This window comes from Tachypleus tridentatus, chromosome 7 (genome assembly GCF_004210375.1).
Source record: "Tachypleus tridentatus isolate NWPU-2018 chromosome 7, ASM421037v1, whole genome shotgun sequence".
Taxonomy (NCBI): domain Eukaryota; kingdom Metazoa; phylum Arthropoda; class Merostomata; order Xiphosura; family Limulidae; genus Tachypleus; species Tachypleus tridentatus.
Window position 1 is genome coordinate 187210571 of NC_134831.1, and position 22106 is coordinate 187232676.

Sequence of the window (22106 nt, forward strand, 5' to 3'; positions counted from 1 at the left end):
GTCGTCATTTTACATACATATACTAACTGTAGTAACATATACTCTTCGTTCTATCAGATACTATTGTAACTGCACAATATTTGGTTTACAAATATGTAATAATTATAGTAATATCGTATCTTCGTTTTGTAAACAGACACCAACTGTAATATCAAAGTATTTTGTTTACAAATGTGTAATGATTAAGTAACCTAGTATCGTTGTTTATAAACTGTAATAATACAGTATTTGATTTATCAAAACGTAAGAGCACTAGATCCACAAAGTCCCCGAGATTGTTATGTTTGAAGAGTAAATAAAGCTAGAATTAAGAGTCAACAAATATTTTTATTTCTTGCTTTTGAAGTCCGTATGTAATGCTGTGCTGTAACCTACAAAATATATAATTCTTCTCGTGATCCATGACATTCGCACGCTTTATTGACGTCAAGACTCTACAAATTGCAACGTTATGTTCATCTAAATGACATCGTTTTAATATATACTGAATGACAGACTGGCAGACAACACGCTACTGTATGATGGTAAGAGCGATTAAAACAAGTGTCCCTTCCAGGCGGTTTTTGATCTCATTTCGGATAAATTACAGATACCAAGTGTAATCGTAGAGAGCTATCGTTTTTTACAGATATTAACTGTAACATGGCATATAATTTATAGACTACAAGGGAATTATTGAAACTTCCTTTGAGGTTTTAAACTTTATTTTATATCAGTTTTTTGTATGGAACAGCCTAGATGAACCAATAAGCATACAAAGCTTTCATATTTATTCTGTATGGAACAGCCTAGATGAACCAATAAGCATACAAAGCTTTCATATTTATTCTGTATGGAACAGCCTAGATGAACCAATAAGCATACAAAGCTTTCATATTTATTCTGTATGGAACAGCCTAGATGAACCAATAAGCATACAAAGCTTTCATATTTATTCTGTATGGACCAATAAGCATACAAAGCTTTCATATTTATTCTGCAATTGGTTTTACTCAAATGTTAATTTCCTCAAAATTATATTTATAATTCAAATTATGATAACACTTATACAATTATTTGTTTATATTATAGTTGGATGTCATTTACCATTCATGAAATCAATTCACCAAATGTTCTAAATCATTATTAAAAGCAACAGCACCCTCCATTCCGCCAAACATGTTCACCCTTTCAGTTGTGAAGGTGTTATTATGTGACAGTCAATCTAACTTTTCTCTGATGAGAGAGTAGCCTAAGAGTTGGTGATGGCTGATGATGACTAGCTACCATCCTTTGTAGTTTTGTGTATTAACACTATATTTTTAAAATAACAATACATATCAAATAAAACACCGGGAATACGGAATTAATTACATTAATAACAACAAGGAGAAGATGGAGCTATTTTAAATAGTGATAAGCGATCAGTGAAAAATAGTTTGTAATCTGTGGTTCAGGATTCGAGAATTTTCAAGTTTTCTAGAAGCATGGTTAGTTTGGTTTTTGAATTTCTCGCAAGGCCACGCGACGGTGATATGAGCTAGCTGTCCCTAATTTAGCAGTGTTAAACTAGAGTAAAGGCAGATAGTCATCAGCAATCTCCGCCAACTTTTGGGCTACTCTTTTTCAATCAACAGTTAGATTGACTGTCACATTATAACGCCCCCGAGGTTGACGTGACGAGCATGTTTGATATGACGGGGATTCGAACTCGTGACTTTCAGATTACGAGTCCAGCACCCTACCCTGCTGGTCTTCTATTTTTTGTTTGCAACTGATATGAAAATAAAAATTTGTCAAGTCTGACTTGTTAAGTGAAAATACTTTCATAATCCATTTAATCCTTAGCAATGGCGTTTCAGTCCTCATTCTTGTATTTTAAAAACTTAATGTCTTCAATTCTACGAGTGGATTTAACATTCTTTAACACAGATTTAAACTTACTTTATAAGAACCGTTTTCGTACGCTAATGTACAGGGGCTCTCTGTAAATCGAGTCACGGCCCTATGATTGATATGAAAAACTCCTATATGAATACAATAACATATAAATGTAAAAACGGCTCGCTTGGGTTGAGAAAATTTTTTACGTAGAGGAGCGAACAACCTTTAGACCTTCTCCGACATTCAGTTACACAAACCCTTTCAAATATGTGGTCAGCTACCGGTCAGTTACCTCTTCCTTTCTTTGTGAACCTGACGATGACCGAAGAAGATCGAAACGTTGTTCGCTCCTCTATAAGTAAAAACATTTTCTCAACCCAAACGAGCTGTTTTTTACATATATATTTTTCTCTACAAGTGGGTTTTTTCGACATCACTAATATAATAACACGTGTTTCTGGCATCACTTCGTAACTGAAAGAGAAACGATAACAATCCAAAACTAAAACAGTTATTTACACCAGAATGTTCTTCTGATTATACTGATAAATTCTTGACAATTTCTTAAATCCCTTTTAAAGAATCAGTTCCCCTTTTTATTTCTCGACAAATCTATGCAGTTGTCTTTGACCTTTTATAACCGTAGCTTTTATTTGGTTTATTAATTGTTTAGTTGTTCTTATAATTCGAATTTGATGACAAGGAACCCACTTTTTTAGACGAGAACGACGCTGTGTGAATGGTAAACGAAAGAAACTTTATTATAAACATACTATGTTTTGTCATTATTATCCACTCAAGTTGTTTCCAAACTGTCTTTGATATTGTTTATAGTTCAGTATTTTGTGAATAGATAGCAGCACATTCAAACGCGTTACATAGCAACATATGGTTAAACTTTATGAGAGCAAGATAGACCAACAAGTTTTGAAAGATATATTGATAAACAACTGCAGGGATACTGACATTAATAATGATTTTGCATTTCGATTTAAAACTAAAGGCGTAAAGTATATCATTTTATTTAATTATAGCTTTCTTTTATTTTTCGCGCAAAGCTACATGCGGGCTATCTGCGCTAGCCGGACCTAATTTAGAAGTGTAAGACGAGAGGGAAGGCAGGTAGTCATCACCACCTAACGCCAACTCTTGGGCTACTTTTTTAATAATGAATTGTGCAAATCACCATCACATTCTAATGCCCTCACGGTTGTAAAAAGCGAGTATGTTTGGTGTGACAGGGATTCGAACCTGCGACCTTGAGATTACGAGTGGAGTATCTCAACCACCTGGCAACGCTGGACTCGTTTTATTTTGAAATTTGTACAAAGCTATATGAGTGATATCTGCACTAATTGTACATAACTTATCAAGGATGCCCCCCAGTGGCTCAGCGGTATATCTGCAGACTTACAACGCTAAAAACCGGGTTTCGATACCCGTGGTTGGCAGAGCACCGATAGCCAATTGTGTAGCTTTGTGCTTAATTCAAAACAACAACAACTAATCAAAGATAAAACCCCAGGAAGGCAGCTAGTTAACACTAACCACTGTCAACTCTGGAGCTGCTCCATACGCTTTTACCTTAACATTATACTCCCCAACAAATGAAAGAACGACTAAGTTTGGTGAAAGGGATTCGAACCCGTAACTTACATATATCGAGACATAATGACAAATTAGTACAACAAAATTCAAGAGGACAGCGCCAGTAGGTTTTTGTTTTGTTTTTTACTAACTGATTACTAACAAGGTATATCAAAGCTCTTACTTATTTGAAGAAAAACAGCTAAAAAGATTAGTTTGTTTGGAGCCTTCTCTTGGCATTTTAAAGTAGCTCTGACGCACCTACTTGTAGTGAGCAATAAATAACAGTTATTAATCCTCCAGGGAAATTATCTGCAACTGTATCGTCACGATAAGCTAACTGTCTTTACTGCATAAAATTTTAAAGTTTCGAAAACATATAATTCTTTACAACAAACATGAGAAATATATTTATTTAGGTTTAATGATTTACAGCCCTTAGGATTCCAGATATATAGCTTTATTATTCTCCATAAAAGAGGAAACACATTCAATAGCAAAAGAGATAACAAATGAATGCACCAAACTAAGAGGGTGCAATGTTCTCATCGACAATATATTAAACTATGCCTACCAAAGAGAACCTTCCGACCCGCATATATACTATGTTGAAGCAGAAAAAATTTTCTATTTGTATGAACAAGATGGTAGGTAATGGTTTCAAATTGACTAAAACATACAAAACTATTTTTCAAAAATGAAGAAAAGGATAAATATTTAATTCGAAAGAGAAGGTTAATTAAATTTAAAAGCCCATGAATTATATAAAACGACAGAGGGCGTAACATTAGTTCTGCATTCAGATTAATACAAAACCTATCTTACAAAAATGAAGACAAGGATAAACATTTAATTCAAAAAGGAAGGTTAATTTAAATTTAAAAGTTAATGAATTATCTAAAACGACAGAGGGCGTAACGATATTTGTGCTACATCAACATGACAACTTTAGTAAATGTTTATCAAAGAAAAGAGAATGAATTTGTGATTGTTGACTTGGTAAAAAGATCCCGTTACCTCAAGAGGTAGAACTCTGGATTATTATAAAGGATCCTGTAAACAATATGAGAGTTTTGTTAAACTGTGTACGATATAAAATGGCTAACCTAATTTTGGGAAATCTGAATGATTATAAAAATCGAATAAACAATAGGTCTCTCATCATTTTAACTGACTGTAAACAATATAAGAGACGCCAGTATTAAATCGGAAACGAAGAAATAATTTGTCAAAATCTAGTATGAAAAGCAAACTTTAAAGAATAGCTTTTAATCACTCATGTCGATTATAAGAAGGGTCGATATATTTTTTGGTGTCAAAGAACTTATTTTCAAACTTATAAATAAATAAAATACGCAAAAGTACTAAAAAAAACCATAGTACTATGTGTGTGTGTGTGTACTAGCTACATTTTGAACTTTCAGAATATTTTGTTCTTAGCGACAAAACAGCTGAACCTTTTATAAAATATTGAACCGGAGCCGAATGATAAACAAAAATGAAATAAATCTTTAAAGCATCAACAACAACGTAGCAAATTTTATTTAAACAAATTGAACTGCTGTGCGTGTGTGGTGTCTGCAAGATAAACATGTTTATTTTCACACATGAATATGTTTCACATTCGCACATCTATTTATAAATGTAGTGATTGATTATTTATTATATATATATTTTTCAACCAATGTACTTGCAATATGGGAAAGTTACTACTGTTACATTTGTAACTTGAAGCCATCATTCTAATAAAAGCGATAACCAACGCTAATCTTCACATATCTTTAGGTATTAACTTTCACTGTCAGAAAATAATATAAAAACGACTCATATTTTAAAATTCTGGCTATTATTTTCAAAAGTATATTTACTGTGGAGATACCGTGTATTTCACCATCCGTTTAAACAAATCTGTCTCTACTAATCTACACAATTAGTTGAGGAAGGACATCAGGAAGGCACTCAGAGAGAGATCTGTAATAGATATAAACTGCATAAATGGTTCGGAAGTCTGGATGAAACATAAAACAGTGTAGTGACCAAGGAGTCTGACATCACTATAACTGAGGACAATAAGACAGTTCTGTTAAACTATATACCATATATAAGGGTTAAGGCAGTTAGTTAAGTCTAATCACATTTTGAACATTAACAACACTCGGTATATAATCTTCGTGCAATAAACGTACGAAATAGTTTAACCAACTATAATTTCGGTGAAATTTAATCTAGAAAGCTCATTTTTTATATCTGTTAGTTTAACTTGGAGATATCTTGAAAAGAAAACTCACTTGAAATAATATTCACATATACTACCTTTCTAGTAAAGAAACTATGATAAAAAAGGCTTGGTTCTAATGACAGAGACGAAGAAGCTGACTGAAAGTATGATAGATATCGATGACGTCATACTGTCTCCAACTGTGAGCGTTCGTGTAATCCATGCACGTGACATTTGCTCTCATTCATCTTCAGACCTAACAAAGTTGGATAGTACGTTCACCTGATCATATTATGAAAATAAATAACTTCAATACATTAAAGGCACTAGAAACACCAGATAGGTTAAAGAACAGTCAGATATCCCGTTCTTTAAGTTCAAAAGTTAAAGTACAATGAAACACAACATTCTTTAAGCCGGTATGTTAAAGTACAATGAAATACAACATTCTTTAAGCCTGCAGGCTTAAGTACAGTAAGATACAACATTCTTTAACCCGGTATGTTAAAGATACAACATTCCTTAGCCCGGTATGTTAAAGATACAGCATTCTTTAAGCTGGGATGTTAACCCGATGTGTTAAAGATATAACATTCTTTAAACTGGTGTGTTAAATGTACAGGATTCTTTAAACCGGTATTTTAAAGACATAACATTTTAAATCCGGTATGTTAAAGATACAACATTCTTTAACCCGATGTGTTAAAGATACAACATTCTTTAAGCTGGTGTGTTAAATATACAGGATTCTTTAAACCAGTATGTTAAGGTAAAGACACAACATTCTTTAACCCGGTATGTTAATGATACAATATTATTACAGAAATTTCGTTAAGTATTTTAGTTGTTTCGTTCATTGTGTAGGTTCCTCTTAATTTATTTTTGTTTCTATTTTTCTTTATCTAACTTATTTTTTCCAAACAGATTCACTTGTAAAGTATGTACAATTGTAAATACTAGATAAAATAGATGCACAGTTACGACAGAAAGTGTTGTACCCCTGCGTCGTGAGTAATTTTTCCCTCATAACTTAAAAAGTATCACGATTAGAATAATGAAAGTAAAGTATATTATAAATATTATACTAACACACATCTACATAAATTTGTATGTAAATTGAACGACAAATAAACTGTTTATAAACAAATAACCAAACATAGGAGGGGCAGAAAGTGTTTGTGCGTCTACTTTAATGGTCAGTTGTGTAGCCTTTCAGGTGAATTACTTGGCGCAATCTCTTCTCATAGCCCTTTATGATCGTTTGACAGTACTCGACTGGTATTTTCTACCATTCTTCTTTACAGAAGGCCTCCAACTCTTGCAAGTTTTTCGAATGACGCTGATGAACCCTGGTCTGCAACTCATGCCAAACGTTTTCAATTGGGTTGAGATTGGGTGACTGCGATAGCCACTCCAGAACGCTTATATGGTTCCTCTGCAACCAGGATTGCACATATTTCGATGTGTGCTTAGAGTCATTGTCGTGCTGGAAGATCCAAAGACGCCCAAGCCGCAAGTTCCGAGCATCATTCTTGATATAAGTGCCTAATATATCAACGTACTCTTCTTTTTTCATGATTCCGTTGACGCGGTGAAGGCTGCCTACACCAGAAGAGCTGAAGAAACCCCATAGAATGATCGACCCACCTCCGTGTTTAACTGTAGGGACGGTGTTCTTTGGAAAATTTCGTTTCCCCTTCTTACGGAAAATATAGCGAACATTATTGTGGTCGAAAAGCTCAATTTTAGTGTCGTATGACCAAAGAATACTATTCCAATAGGTAAAGGTTTTATCTACATGCTTTCTTGCATACCTCAATTGTACTTCTAAATGAACAGGCTTTAAATATGGAGTTCTACGAGGACGGCATGCTTTGAACCCAGAAGAGCGTAACATGTTCGTAACTGTAGAGGTGCTTACTTCAACCCCAGTTTCCCTTACCAGTTTCTGTATGTCACTACGTGTTAAACGAGGGTTCCTACTAACTTCTCTGAGAACCTTCCTCCTGTTTCTCTCTGGAATTTTAGTGGGGCGTCCGGAACAAGGGAGGTTAGTAGTTGATCCTGTAACCTTAAACTTGGCAATTATGCTTTGAACAGTAGATTTTGGCACATTAAGTTGTGTAACAATACAGAAAAGAGACACACGAGACTTGTATTTTACAATAATTCGGTTTTTTAAATCACTGGACAGTTGTTTCCTGATCACCATGATGACCAAGCAGATAATGACGGAGACAGCACTAAATTGCCGGAAGTGAATGTTTTGATGGCTAAATTCAAATAATTATGAACCCAGTGTCTAGTTCTGGAATGATATAATGTAGTTTATTCGCTAAACTAAACAATTTTTTAAGGGAATATCAGTTTTTCACACATTCTGAACTGTACGAACACCTTCTGCTCCACTTATTTTTGGTTATTTCTTTATAAACAGTTTATTTGTCGTTTAATTTACATACAAATTTATGTAGATGTGTGTTAGTATAATATTTATAATATATTATACTTCTATTAACCTACTCTGATAATTTTTAAGTTATGAGCAAAAAACAACTCGGAACGCAGGGGTGCGAACACTTTTTGTCGTAACTGTATGTGATAACTGAAAAATAACTATTCTAATTTGGAACTGTAACGGATCAGCGAAATGATAAACGTATTTTTTTTACAAAATTTAGCATTATGGCTCACATAACTTGAGGGCTAAAAGTATATTTAATACGATTTTGTGCATTACATATAAAATTTTACATATATATATATACGTGCTATAATGTTTTCAAACTCCTGATTTGAGGTCCACATTCAACATGTGTTAAGTAGTTGATTTAAATTCCAGATGCAAATTGGTAAATAAGTTAATTTGAAATATATCTTCAACTTTGGCAAATAAGTTGATTACAGATCTATATTAAACTTTGTTAAACAAACTAATTTGAAATATACACTCTACTTTGATAGATAACTTGACTTGATATATGTATTCAACTTTGGTAGAGAAATTGATTTCAAATCTATATGCAACTTTGATAGATAAGTTAATATGGTTAGCCCATAATAGTTTACAATAAATAAGAAGATGAACTGGCTGTGTTTAATTACAAACACAAGATAACACTGAGAAACAGGTTTTCCACCTACTTTCGCTTGTATTTATTTATAACGTTAACCTGTATACTTCCATTAGTTGGTTTGTTTGATTTCGTATAAAGGTTATTTTTTTCCCAGAGGGGGCAGCTAGTTAACATCATTCACAGGGAAGGTGGCTAGTTAACATCATCCATAAGAAAAGTGGTTAGTTAACATCATCCATAGAGAAGGTGGCTAGATAACATCATTCAAAGGGAAAGTAGCTAATTAACATCATTCACAGGGAAAGTGGCTAATTAACATCATTCATTCACAGGGAAGATGGCTAGTTAACATCAGCCATAGGGAAGATGTCTAGTTAACACTACCATTCATAGGGAAAGTGGCTAGTTAACATCATTCACAAGGAAGGTGGCTCATTAACATCAGCCATAGGGAAGGTGACTAGTTAATATCATTCACAGGGAAGGTTGCCAGTTAACATCATCCATAAGGAAAATGGCTAATCAACATCATCCACAAGGAAAGTGGCTAGTCAACATCATTCACAGGGAAGGTGTCTAATTAACACTATCATTCACAGGGAAGGTGGCTAGTTAACATCATCCATAAGGAAAGTGGTTAGTTAACATCATCCATAGTGAAGGTGGTTAGTTAACATCATTCACTGGGAAGGTGGCTAGTTAACATCATCCATAAGGAAAGTGGTTGGTTAACATCATCCATAGTGAAGGTGGTTAGTTAACATCATTGACAGCGAAGGTGGCTAGTTAACATCATTTACTTGGAAGACGAATGGTCAGCCTCATCTCAGGATGACCAACTAGTGAAGAATGCTCACCGACAATTCTTTGGTAATTTCTTCTTGTTAGACCAGATGCTTTATAGTCTTAGATCTTGTGATTGTAGTTTAATGAAGTACAATAATGATCTTTCTAATTCTTTAAGTTTGATTGTCTGTAACGATATTACATTTTTATTTTACTACTAATCTGTCTTCGTATCGATTGATGAAACTCAAGCTAAATGTACGGTAGTAGTACGGGAAACATTTCAGAGAGATTTATCTTTTTTTTTCCTACATATATTTCTGATGAGCGTTTGGATTTCAACAGACAACATTTATTGTGTTTCACAACAATTAAAGTGCTTCAAGTTCAGATTTACCAATAAAGAAGCAAATATCTAAATGTGTAAAACAATACATGATTACGAAATATAATATCGAGACGTCTTTTCTATCTTTGATGTACGGAAAAAACTTCTGTTAAAATTAATTATTGCTAGATTTTAAAGACCTCTAACTGTTAAATTCGCTAGCTTTGAAAAAAAATTGTTCTCGCTTCATACATATAATAGCTTAACACACATAAAATTACCTTCAGTTTTGTGTTAAAATTACTTGTTAAAATTATGTTAACCATAATGATAATATGTGTTCGGATACTTTTATGTTATTTATAAAATATATTTATCTATCTACCATTCAAAATACGAGTCAATAACTAAAGATAAAGCATTAGTTAATATTGGATAATAAATAATTCGATACACTTACGAATAATAATCATATGGATATGGGAAAAGTAGCCAAAGTGGCTTTCCCTCTCGGTGACCTTCCTGTGGCCCTGCGGGATGTTTATGGATTCACTCCATTATAAAAAAAAACTCGTTTTGATACCCGTGATGGGCAGAGCATTGTGCAGCTATGTGCTTAATTTCAAACAATCAATCAACCCTTTCTTCTCGGTGACTCAGTGGAAAGTATATGAGCTTATAATGTTAAAAATCAGATTTAGATACAAGCGGTTGGTACAGCACAGATAGCCCAAAGTGTAGCTTTACACTTAACAACAACCAAACAAACCGAAACAAAAATGTATTTATTGTCCATACTGGATTTATTTTGAAAAATGTATTTATTTTCCATGCTGATTTATTTTCTATAATTGTGTTTATATCTTATAATGAATATTAAAAAAGAATATTGTTTTTAATACTAATTTATTTTCGAAAAATGTATTTAGATTTTATACTGAATTTTTTATTTAAAATTGTGCTCATTTTTCCTGCCGACTTAAATCTGTAAAAATATGTTTACTTTTTATTTGACTTACTCTAAGGCTAAAGAATTCAATAACTCAGAGTCCAGTGAACACAAATAGTTTTCGCGAACTTTTTATGTCAACTTTGCAAATAGTTTTCTTATTTAATGTCCAAATACAGGAGAGTCAAAACACATTATCGCTCATTCAAAAACACTCATTAAAGAAAGGAAGTTTTCATTTACTACATTAACTAGACTACTTAACAGTATTTTTTGCACAGTGACACCACAGTTTCAAGTTGTAACAAATCTTTAAGACCATTCAACGATTTTAGCTTTTCAACAACGTGTCTTTGTAATGATTTACCATAGTACTCTTGGCTTCTCAAACATAAATATTTAACATAATATTTGCTGAAAATATTACATTATATTTTGTTACTTTATGCGATAATTCTCATAAAGTCCGATTCTGTTTAGGTTAAAATTTTATGTTGTTTTTTTTTTTTACTGTTTTAAGTGACGACAAAACATCGTTAGTAAAATAGCTTCAAGAGTTTCTGTTTGTTTGTTGTTAAACACAAAGTTTCACAGTTATCTACGTTCTACCCACAACGAGCTCCCCCTGGTGGCACAACGATATGTTTGCGACTTAAAAAAATAGAAAAAAAATAGTTTTGATACCAACGGTGGGTAAAGCAAAGATAGCTCATTGTGAAGCTTTGTGCTGAGCTATAAAGAAACTGGTCAAAACGAGTTCTGATTTGTAACATTTAGACAGTAAGACTTACTGTTCAGCCACTGGGGGCGTTTAGAAAGTACAGTATCAACAAACTTATTAACTATTTTAATATTATGATTATTGATCTTCTGCGCATCTTGGAGAAGAAATTGTGTTTATATCTTCTTTACTGAATAACTAGACAAAAATAATAGTTTTTTCTGTATAAATAACATTATCCATGGAAAATCAAACAGTGTGACTAACCTTCTGGTTTTTATAACAAAGCTCAACTTCTTCTGACTCATATGATAGATTCAACCTGTGATTTGTGTGTTTGTAGTGGCGTGGCGTAATAGTTTTCTTCTCTACATAATATAGAAATTCCGTGGACTGAGCCATTGTAACGTGTTCTTAAAAGTTTATTACAGTGGCTAACTTTGTGAAAACAACAACAACAATTTCAAGACATTTTTTTTATGACCATAATCAGTTTAGAAGTTACTGACACCTAGTGGCGAACAGACGAAATGTAGTTTCTAAATGTTATTAATAGATGGCGGTAACCTCATTGCGTTTTAACGGCTGTTTCAAATAAATGTTTCGTAGCGACTTCATGATGTGTAAAGAAATTCGTAACGGCTTAGATTAACAACAGCGAAATCGTATACTTAGAGACGTTAAATTTTATATTTTGATTCCAAGACTGTAATTAAACACGACATCTTTAAGACTGAGATGGTAACATGGATATATGACCAATCATCAGAACCCTCAAATTATAACACTATTCTGAGGATTTTCTCATGTAATTTAGCAAAGTTCAAACTTAGGAAGTACACTCAGGATGTCTTAACCTAATTTTTAAACAATAGTGAAAGATGGCTCTGTAGGTCATTACATTATTGATAGGTTATCCAGTACAAACTCTAAAATCAAAGGGTTTCTTTGTTTGTTTTGGAATTTCGCGCAAAGCTACACGAGGGCTATCTGCGCAAAATCAAAAGACACCTACAAATATACAAAAAAGTTAAGCCTCATGTGTTGACGTTTTTTAAACCAAACAGCACGAATAATAGTTTAACACAAAAGGTAGTAACCCGTAGGTCATTACACTTAATATTACGAAGTTATATCTAAAGCAGTACTTCCGCTGGTGTATTTTTTTTTTTTTTTTGAATTTTGCACAAAGCTACTTGAGGGTTATCTGTGCTAACCGTCCCTAATTTTGCAGTGTAAGACTACAGGAAGGCAGCTAGTCATCACCACCCACCGCCAACTCTTGGGCTACTCTTTTACAAACGAATAGTGGGATTGACCGTAACATTATAACGCCCCCACAGCTGACAGAGCGAGCATGTTTAGCGCTATGGGGATGCGAACTCACGACCCTCAGATTACGATTCGCACGCCTTAACACGCTTGGCCATGCCGGGACCCGCTGGTGTGACAGCGGTAAGTCTTCGGATTTAAAACGCTAAAATCAGTGGTTCGATTCTCCTCGGTGGACATAGTAGATAGCACAATGTGGATTTAAGAAAATACACACACTAAAATAGTACAATAAAAAAGTTCCCTAATAACGCTACGATTTTAATTCTGAAATAGCACAATGTGAAATGCCCAGGTAACACTATACTTTTTTATTCTAACAAGTTCAATGAAATATGCTTGAGTAATACTACAGTGTGGGCCTCTTGGACGTTCTGGATAGCTGAAAAGCGGCACATACACCAGATATAGAGTGGTTTTGCTGAGTGGTTTTTTGTATTGTTTTAACAATGGTGACCATGTCAACACACTAAGACACTTTTTAAACACAGCAGTGTACTGTGAGACCCCGAATAGTTAGGAACCTTGGAGTAAGAGAGGATGTATATATAATATAGAACAATGTTGCTGTTTTAGTAAAAAAAGAAAAGATATTAATTTGGAAATTCGAAATATATATAAGCACTTTGAATTTATTAGGTTGATGTAATTATTGTACATATAAAAATATGTGAAAAGTAATTTTGGCTCCGAACTGTTTACACATACCATCGTGAGTGACATGTTACAGCATCTTAATTATTACACATCTGATACAAGATTAAATGATTTTTTGTTTCGAACTGTTTACTCATAGTATTATGAATAATAAGTTACAGTATTTTTAGATATCTCACAAACTGAAGGAGACTGAAACGTTTTTAGTTTTCCAAGTGTCCATATAAATTACAGAGAATTATAAATTACATTTGATTATTCATTATAACAAATAAAGAACTTAGCGTTAACACATAACGCTCTGAATTATACTAACTTTGAATGCCTGTTTAGAGAGAGAGATAGGACCGAGAAACTATAAGAAGAGGACAGCTTCGAAATATGTACATTTTAACACTCGCTTATTCGCAAATAGTCAGTAGATTGAAATGAATTTGCCGGACGTGGACAAGTTATTAGAGTGAGGTTCATGGTTTACAACTCGTTGCAATAAAATGTTGCTTCACACTTTGGGGAGGTGGGTGTGTTTTGTTTAAATGTAAGTGTGAAATCGTACTATCCAGTCAGACAAGTGGCACCAAACATGCTCGGTCTTTCTGCTGTAGGGGCGTTAAAATGCGACGGTCAATCCCGCTATTTGTTGGCAAAAGAGTAGCCCAAGAGTTGTTGGTGGGTGATGATGATTAGCTGCTGCCTTCCCTCTAATCGTACAAAATGCTAAATTAGGGACAGTGTATCTTTTCGCTAAATTGAAACCACACCAAACAATCAGATATTCATTAATATAAGTGTAACCAGTAAGAACCTCACCAGACAGTATAATTAAAATATACAAATCATATATAAGACCAACCATAGAATATGTATGATCAGCATGGTTAAACATAACACCTAAAAACACAAACAAAATACAGACAGTACAAAACCCAATAATTACTACAGTATACAAAGTTCCTCGCGGTACATTATCAGAACTCATACATAAATGCGCAAGCATTCAAACCACAGTCGACAGACTCTCTAAATTACTTTCAGAAAAAGTAGTAAAAAAAAAAAAAAGAGTTCCTAAGTGAGCTTGATTGCTGCTACATACAAGATGAAAATAAGACATAAATACCTCTCTCCCATTAATATCTATTTTAGAAATATAAACTCTCATAAGGCCACCTAGACTATAAAACCCACACTAGCTTAAGGTTAATATATCAACATTTAAGGTGTTTTATTATTTATGACGAATGCTGTTGAGTGAATAACTGATACATACATGGAGATTTGCCGTGAAAGAGGTCGGAGCAAGTGGTATTTGCTCCAACCCTCATGTAGCATTACCATATACATCCCACAGCAAATCAAATTAATAATACAGACAGGAGGAAGTGGTCCAAGTGAACTTGACCCTTCCTGATCTATAAGACCAAAAACCCGACAAGGAGAAGCGAAGCCATTAATATATTGGGTTGAGGAATAATTCGTGAGCGTTTTTTCAAGTTAAAATTTTTTTTCAGAAATGGAACGCTTTCGCAAAATATTTCATGTCATTTGGTAGATAATTTTTTGCTCTAATACATGGTGTGTTTGATTTCCATATGTCTTTAATTTTTGCTTTCATTTTCAGCTCATTAAATGGAATGCCAAGTGGACAAAATCGAGCATTTTCGACACCATCTGCTTTTCGCATTTAATTTCTTGCAATTTCGTTTAAAACAATGCATACTATATACCTAGGTATTACATGAAATAAAGTATCATAATAAATGTTTTGGGTGTAATGTGTTCATGCATTGAAGTATTGTATAGTCTTGCATGTAATGCTTGAATAAAATTATTTAAAAACGCTCACGAATTATTCCTCAACCTAATAGTTACTTACATATGCACGTTCTTCAATTTTGTTTAGTTTGTTTATCGACTTCACGCAAAGCTACTCGAGGGCTATCTGCGCTAGCCGTCCCTAAATTTGAAGTGATTGACCAGAGTAGAAAAAATCAATCAACATCACCCGCCGCTATTTCATTGGATGTTCTTTAGCAGCGATAAATAGAATTGGTTTGTTTTGAATTTCGCACAAAGCTACACGAGGGCTATCTGCTCTAGCCGTTCCTAATTTAGCAGTGTAAGATAAGAGGGGAGGCAGCTAGTCATCACCACCCACCGCCAACTCTTGGGCTACTCTTCTTTTACCAACGAATAGTGGGATTGACCGCACATTTAACGCCCCTACGGCTGAAAGGGCGAGCATGTTTGGTGCGACGGGAAATCGAACCCTCAAACCTCGAATTTCTAGTCGAGTGCCTTAACCACCTGGCCATATGGAATTGTACGTCACATTTTAAGGTCGCGCGTCTAAACGATGGAGTATTTTTGTGACGGAATTCGAACCAGCTACAGTCAGGTTGCGATCCGGGTTCACTAACCATCAGATCCTACCAGGCCTTAAGTCTGAAACAATAAAAGAATTGATTGAAATGTATTTCGAAAACTAATTTCTGATTTTTAAATTATTCACTTCTTTTGGGTCGCCATTGGATTAGCGATAAGTGTATGGACTTAAAACATTAAAAATGATAAGATTCCATTTCTCGTCGTAGACACAGAAGAAATTCCAGTGTAGCTTTACCGTACAAGAAACAGCTTTTTTTTTTTTTTTTGAGGAGAAGGTACCTCATACATGCAGACAAACGTAAAATGATCGATACGTTTGTTTATCGTGTCAAATGTCATGTTAGAAGTTTCTTTCATTTTACTGCTGTCAACACTAGGGTTAGCCTTCGTTAATTAAATATAGTCATATAGGCTTATTCTCTCCACCATCTTATATTTTAAACAATATTGGATATTAAAATGTACATTTATTCTTCTAGGCTTTATTATTGTAAATAATATTGTATCTAATAATATATGTTTATTCTTTCAGTCTTATTTATTGTAAACATTATTGCAACTCAGAATATATGTTTATTAGTTCAGGCTTTTTTTATTGTAAACAATACTGCATGTTGAAAACGTAAGCCTATTCTTATTTTTAACTTATAAAGAAATTCGATCACTCACATGATTTTTCTCCATAAAGTTTCCAAGACACAGTTCTACTTATAATTGCTATCAGACGAACGCAAGCTCTGATAAACTACATTTCATTTTTTGTTAATCAGGACTCCTATATAGTTTAATGCGAAATATAACTTTGAAAAGTTCATGTTTATACTGCAATATTCTCACGAGTCACAGAGTTAAACTTTTCTAACATGTTGTTCACAGCGATTATTCATACTGACGGAACTCTTTGGTTCCTTTTATCGACCTACACGTTATTAATGCTTAGGTAACTCTTTCATTTCTCTTATTGACCTACAAGTTATGACCTATTTGATATTACTTAACAGCCATCACGAAATGCAAACTTCCGTGTTTGGTCTCGTGCCTTTGGGTATTCCTACACATTTGTGTTTTTTTCTCAATACATCATTATCGCCATTAAAAGAAGGAAACTGGTATGCGTTTTTCAGCAATTTTGAAGTATCTTATCTTAACATATAGAATGTTCACTTGCCATTTTATGCGTGAAAAATACAAATCATTATCATATGCGTCCAGAGTCTAAAATGACAAAAATAAAACATAAATAAACAATGACCTCTGGTAGTATCCAGAATCAACTCATTCAACTTTAAGATATGATTTACTTACGCGGATGAAAAGCTGCATTTCAGGAGAGATATATAAAGAATCTTTTTCGAATGCAATCAGAGAAATTAGTTTAAAAACTTGATTGATTTGTTTTGAATTTCACGCAAAGCTACACGAACTCCATCTGCGCTGGCCATCTCTAATTTGGCAGTATAAGACTAGGGATAAGGCAACTATTCCTCACCACCCACCGCCAATTCTTGGGCTACTATTTTAGCAAAGAATAGTGAGATTGATGGTTATATTATAACGCCCCACGGGCTAAAAGGGAAAGCATATTTGGTGTGACGGGAATTCGAAACCGCGACCTTCAGGTTGGGAGTCAAGCGCTCTAATCACCTGGTCATGTCAGGTCAAAATAGTATTAACATTTTTCACCGTACCAGTAACACACCTTTAGAGAATATTTTGATGGTGCAAGACCAATACTTTGAGGACTATTTCAGTAGCTTATAACCAAAAAATAAATTAGAGTTGATATCTTGTGAATTTTAGTGCATTTCGCAAAATCAAATAACGAAAAAAAATCCAACTTTCACTTATACGACCCGGCATGACGAGGTGTGGCACGACCAGATGGTTGGGGCGTTTGACTCGCAATCTAATGGTCGCGTGTTCGAATTTCCATCCTACCAAAGGTGGTGACCCTTTAAATAGTAGGGACGTTGTAATATGACCGTTAATCTCACACTATTCGTTGGTAAGAGAGTAGCTCAAGAGCTGGCGGTGACTGGTGATGACTATCTGCTTTCCCTTGAGTCTTACATTAATAAATCAAGGACGGCTAGAGCAGATAGCCCTAGTGTAGGTTTGCGCACGACTCAGACCAATGTTATTAATTTTTCAACGTATATATCGAATTGTTGAGATTTTGTGCTGCCCTTCCAAAAGTATGGGTATTTCCTGTCATCTTGCGTTAATCGTATAGTCTGTTAGGGTTATGAACATAGTCGTATCTTGTCACAATATCTTTAACTAACATGATCTGAACAAATAGTTATTAAATTCTGCTTTGAAAATAAATAATGTGTGAATATAACTGAATATTGTAAATTTTTAAAACTACTGGAACCGACAGGATAAAGTATGAAATAATATCTAGTACAGAATATGAAGTAACCATAAACCAACAGGGTGTCAATATCTCGTACCGAATATGAAGTAACCATAAACCAACAGGGTGTCAATATCTCGTACCGAATATGAAGTAACCATAAACCAACTGGGGGTCAATATCTAGTACAGAATATGAAGTAACCATAAACCAACAGGGGGTCAATATCTAGTACAGAATATGAAGTAACCATAAACCAACAGGGTGTCAATATCTAGTACAGAATATGAAGTAACCATAAACCAACTGGGGGTCAATATCTAGTACAGAATATGAAGTAACCATAAACCAACTGGGGGTCAATATCTAGTACAGAATATGAAGTAACCATAAACCAACAGGGTGTCAATATCTAGTACAGAATATGAAGTAACCATAAACCAACTGGGGGTCAATATCTAGTACAGAATATGAAGTAACCATAAACCAACTGGGGGTCAATATCTAGTACAGAATATGAAGTAACCATAAACCAACAGGGTGTCAATATCTAGTACAGAATATGAAGTAACCATAAACCAACAGGGTGTCAATATCTAGTACAGAATATGAAGAAACCATAAACCAACTGGGGGTCAATATCTAGTACAGAATATGAAGTAACCATAAACCAACTGGGTGTTAATATCTCGTACCGAATATGAAGTAACCATAAACCAATTGGGTGTTGATATCTCGTACTGAATATGAAGTAACCATAAAACAACTGGGTTTATGGATTGGAACTTTATGGTCAACAAAAAACACAACATTGAAACCCTAACACTAAAATAAGTTTCGTCAGTGTTTTTCAAGACGGTATCTTAAAACAAAACTCTGCAAGTTCCACATCCTAAGAATAGGCACAGATATCAAATGAAACTATATGAATTTTTTATAAAAAAAGTAAAAATTAGATTAGTTTAAAAAGTAAGAATTCAGTTGATATCAGTTATAAACATCCAGTTCGGAAAAAATGTGTAGACCAATCTTAAAGCCAAACGAACAAGTGGTTCCATATGATTATAGGTATGTAGTACCTTCTGTGAAATAAACCTTGGTAATGTCTGAGCTGGGGTAACGCTGAAGATAAATATAGGTATGTAGTACCTTCTGTGAAATAAACCTTGGTACTGTCTGAGCTGGGGTAACGCTGAAGATAAATAAAACTCTCTACAAATGAATAATTTACAATAATTTATTTGGATAGGTGATGTTCAACCTGAATAAACTTCCATCTCACTTCTTCTAGGAAACAGGTTAAGTTCCAAAGTTCCCTCATATTGTTACAGTAAGTTGAAGGTCCATAGATCCATATAAAGTAACTCGACTTTCTATATATAATCCCGAAGTTCGACTACCTCTGACGTCAATGTTCCGAATCACTGATTTTGCATGTTCTGGTGTGTGGTCTAAACCTACGCACCACTATTTATCACGTTTAATGAGGCCCCACGCGCGTTTGATGTATTTGAATAATAGGGGACCTTTTAAAAGCCGAAAGATAAGGTAAACGTATTTGAAACCAACAAAGGGTTTCGTTATAGACTTTTGTCACTGAGAACAGTCACTGATTGGCACCAAACCTTTATAAGATAAGGAAGATAACCATGCAGACAGGACATATCTTAGATATCAACGATTAATGTCATATATGTGTGTAAAAGGATTATTCTTAATCTTGATTTACTTGTACATTTTGTTACGAAACAACATTTATTTCCATAACGTTATGTTTGAAAGTTATTCTCTCACGTTTTAACGGTCACGTACGGCCAGTAGAAAATAGCTATTTTTATTATGTGTGCATGCTAACCACGTGTTCTGGTTCTAGCTGTAAAACAAGGTTATACAAGTCTAACCAGCTGAACAGATAGTAAAGTGTATGCAACTGCTGTTTCAGAGACGGAGTCGCTCTTTGTCTGTTAATTATGGTCAGCTATGAAATAGATTGTTTACTTTAGAGCCAAAGTCATATTTGGCTTTCTGATACGCCCGCCGCGAGGAATCGAACCGCGGAATTTGAAGCTTTAAGCTGGTAGACTTACCGCTGTCCTTCGGGTGACGATTTTATAGTTACGGAGTTGAAAATATTGGAAATATAGTTAGATAATTCATTCTGTTTTACGTTTTATTCGTTAATGTTCGAATATTATAAGACATACCTATTTACCTTACTACCATTATATCTCATGTATAATTATTTACCTATCTATTATACAATTATTTATGTAACCATTATCTATTATCTATCTATTACATAATTATTTATGTAGCTCTTATTCAATATCTATAACAGAATTATCTTGTAGCCATTATTCAATATCTATCTATTATAGAATCATCTATGTAGCTAGTATTTAATATATATCTATTACGTAATTATTTATGTAATCATTATTTACTATCTATCTATTGTATAATTATCCATCTGTCTACTAACTTACTGGCACCCCACTAAATCTATTTCTTATTGACCTACAATCCAAAGAAAAAAGAAATTGGTAAGAATCCACACATAGAGATCTGTGTTCCACAGTTACCACCACAGCGGTAAGTGTTCGGATTTGCAACACTAAAATCAAGGGTTCGATTTCCCTCGGTGGACGTAACAGATAGCCTGCTGTGGCTTTGCTAAAAGGAAAAATACACACTAACTTACTACCTATTTGTATTCATCAAAACCTACTAACAGTTGCCTAATATAGTTTATCAACAGATTTGTACCGATGACTTGTGTATCTCTAGTTAGCGCTTTCTTGTTCACAATCGAATGAATCTATTCACTTCACACCTATCGCAGGAGTGACCATTTAAAAGCAACCAACAACAACATACTCTGTTCCTCTTTACAACAGAAATGATAAATGTGTTGAGCCTGAGGTAACAGTAATTGTTTATTACGCACAACTTAACCTAAAGAAACAAAGAGAAGAACGTTACATAAACAATATACAACACGTGCTAAGTGAACCTACCTATCAGAAGGTCAGTGTGACTCCGTAACAGGTTAACGTTAAGAAACAGAAAGAAGTATATAGAACACATTCAGTCCTGGTAATTTATGTGACACGAAGTGTCGCGACTAGCCTGATTTCATTGAATACGAGTCGTATTTAAAACACCACGAAAAAGTCAAATTTTCAAGGATGAAAAGTATTACAAGGCCAAACTTTTGAATGTTATGGCAGTCTCTTAAAACTAACGAATTCTTAATTTTAGGCTAAAGTGGAGATACGTTAGTTAAGCTTTTGTAAAGCAGAAACTTATGGTCTTGTATCAATAGCAACCTAAATAAGGATCTTATTAACCCTTCCTATGAGCTTAACTCTTAGTTAATATCAAATGTTTAATATTTCTAACTGTAAACATGTGAACAGAATTATCCACGGTTCTAATGATTTGATATGAATTACGTGGTGCTCACGAATCAAATTCTGGGCATATTTTTACAACCTTCCCAGTTTTTAAAATGATTTCAAACAGGTATTAAGTAACAATGTATTCATCCGCTAAAACAATTAAAGGCGAATATGGTGCTAATAATTATAAAATATCGCTGAGTGAAAATAATGCTACGCTTGAAAAATTATTATAAATATATACATAAGATAATACCCTAAATCATGTAAGAACAAATGGTTTGAAAATCCATATCAAGAATTCTATTTGTTTAAAAATAGGCACAAGTTTACACCATGGGGTTTCTGTGCCCTACCTATTCGGTGTATCGAAATCCGGTTTTCAGCGGTGTGAGTCCGCAGACATAACTCTGTGCCACTGGGGGAAGGGCCGGGTGAAGTGA